This window comes from Sceloporus occidentalis, unplaced genomic scaffold, assembly GCF_023333645.1.
Source record: "Sceloporus occidentalis isolate IW3139 unplaced genomic scaffold, rSceOcc1.0.p SCAF_1, whole genome shotgun sequence".
Classification (NCBI taxonomy): Eukaryota; Metazoa; Chordata; class Lepidosauria; order Squamata; family Phrynosomatidae; genus Sceloporus; species Sceloporus occidentalis.
The window spans coordinates 130,833,126-130,835,897 of NW_028316981.1; positions in this window are offsets into that span (position 1 = coordinate 130,833,126).

Here is a 2,772-nt window from a genome sequence, read left to right on the forward strand (position 1 = left end):
ATATTGTCTGAATGAGGAAGATGTGGATTCTGATTCCTGCTTTGTCTACAGGTTTTCTCAGTTGTTTAGGGTCAAATCACTGGACTTTTAAAAATACATCATACAAGTTCCTTATGGATTCTGAAACATGAGATCAGAAAAGGAATAGTTATACAGGGAGCAGAGCACCATCCCGGCTCATCCTTCAACAGTATGCTATCAATAGTCTGGAGCAGTGTTCAGTAAACCTGCATTCTCCCCCCCCACACACACACACACACACTGCAATTTACAAGAAACAAAAGGTTTGCAGGAGTAGCACCAAATGTCCTTGGGGATTAAAGAGAGCTTAATAGAAATGACAGAAGTGCTACAACAGAAATGAGTCAAAGCAGAACGTTAATAATTCTTTATTAATATTAAATAACATTTCCCGCAGGCAGTAGACAGGAATGGATGTGTGTGGCATGTCATGCTCGTTTTGAAATGAAATGCGAACAGTCATCCAAGTGAGAAATACATTAATCAAAGTGGCAATTACATGTGAGATTTATTTTATTTGGAAGAGAGCATCAACTCAAAAAATGAAGATCAGATTAACAAATATGTCTGAAGAAGAAATCTAATTTAATGCTGGAGTGCCCTGAGCTGACATGCTGAGGAAAGCTGAATGGACAAGTAGGACCTGGTCCCCACGCATGAAGGAAACAAAACTGTTATGCTTGTTTGGTTAGAGCATACTTCCTTGGAGCCCCGTTCTTCCTCCCACATCCTTTCACAAGATAGGGAAGAGGCAGACCTTCTCACTGATGACAGGTTCCTTTGCCATGATGTGGGAAGACACTGAAAGCCATTGTGTGACCCTGATGACTGCCAGAATGGGTCAAAGGAGACTCAGCTTGCTAGCATTAGCAAGCTCATTGTGTTGACTGAAGAGACACTGTGTCCTCTCCTGCACAGGATGCTCCCTGGTGGCATAATAGAAGCATCCCTGTAATCGGCTATCCTATCAGGGTCATTTTAGTGATTTATTAGAGAGACCTGCTGCTTTTCTTCAAGCTTAGAGTGCCCTATCAGTGCCCTGTCTACTTCCCCTCTATGAAGTACAGATGATTTCCATGTGGACACCCATGTTTAAATTGAAAGACATAGCAGTGTTAGTCTGGAAAATCAGTATGCAAAGGGATTGTGCTGCACCTTTGAGACTAACTGAAAGATAGAAGTTGGTAGCATCTCAAGAATTAGGCTCAAGTCTGTGAAAGCTCACGCTACCAACTTCCGTCTTTCAGATAGTCTCAAAGGTGCTGCAAGATCCCTTTGCACACCCATTCAATAATTCAAGACTGGCAAGGACATGGATGGGGGAGGCCCTAAAATGAATAGCCAGCTTGATGGGGGCAATTAGCTTACATTGTAAACCACTTAAGTACACTGATAAGCAGCATAGAAATCTACTTGCTATTGCAGTTTGATACTGCATTAATTCTGCAGTGTGGCAACAGCCTAGTCTGGAGATCTGGGTTTGAATTCCCACTTGGCCATGTAAACCCACTGGGTGGCCTGGGACAAGTCACACTTTCTCAGCCTCAAAGGATGGCAAGGGCAAACCCCCTCTTCACAAATCTTGCCAAGAAAACCCCAGGTTAAGTAAACTGGAAACGACCTGAAGGCACACGACGACAACAACAACACAGCTGATAAGCATACACAGCAAACCACCACAGCTTTAAAGAATGCTAGCCATAGGCATTTGTATGGGAAGAATCTACTGCAACCTATGAAGAGCAGGTTGGCTGTGGTTACCCAGAGGGCCTTCTCTTCATCCCCTCCCAGGACTTTCTCACACGGTTTCCAAGGAGAAGAAAGTGGGGCCAGAACGCATTCACGGGAATTCGACAGTTCAGTGAATTTAATTGCGTTTGAACTGACTTCCCATTGCCTGAAAATAGCTTGCCATTGCCTGAAATTGCGTGTGGCAGTCTATCACACAATAACGTTCGCCTTGCCATTGGATTATACTTCCAATTCCCATGTCTGATAATGTTCCCAGATCATAGAATGGTCTGCCGGAGGAGATCCGTCATACTGCCAGCTTGGGCAGCTTGAAAAAGGCTGTCAGGACGGATCTCTTCACCCAGCCACCCATCGGCCTGGCTTCCCATTGAAGCCCCCGCAGCCCTGTTCTGCCCTCCCTGATTATTGTAATGGATTATTTCGATGTTTAGACGCCATTAACTGATGTTTTAGGGGCGGGAGGGGATGGCTGGGATTATCGTTGTGCTGTATGGGTTTTATTGTAAACTGCCTCGATCCTGGAAAATGAAGTGTTGTTGTTGTTGTTATTATTATTAGTTGTTGCTGTTGTTGTTGCTGTTGTTGTGTGCCTCCAAGTCATTTCCAAGTCATGGCGCCCCGAGGCAGTTTTCTGGGCAGGAGTTGTTCAGGGGGCGCTTGCCTTCTTCGCCCTTGCCTCTGCTCCGCTACAACTCCCAGGATTCCATAGCAAAGAGCCAGAAAAAGAGTTAAAGCGGTGCCAAACCGGGTTATGTCTCCAGTGTGGATGCCACCAGAGAGAGCGCAATGCGTCACAAACTACGTCAGGGGGGACTATTTCCACAGCGCGGATGCAGCGGAAGAGACATTCGAGGGAAGGCGAGGGAGGCGGTCTCCCTCCGCGGTCCTCCTGCCTCCCATCTGCCTCCGCGGCCATGGCTTCCGCGCGGGGCGCTCTAGGAGCCTCCTCCTCCTCCTGCTCCTGGCTCCCTTCCCATGGTGCTCCGCGCGGCGGGCGGA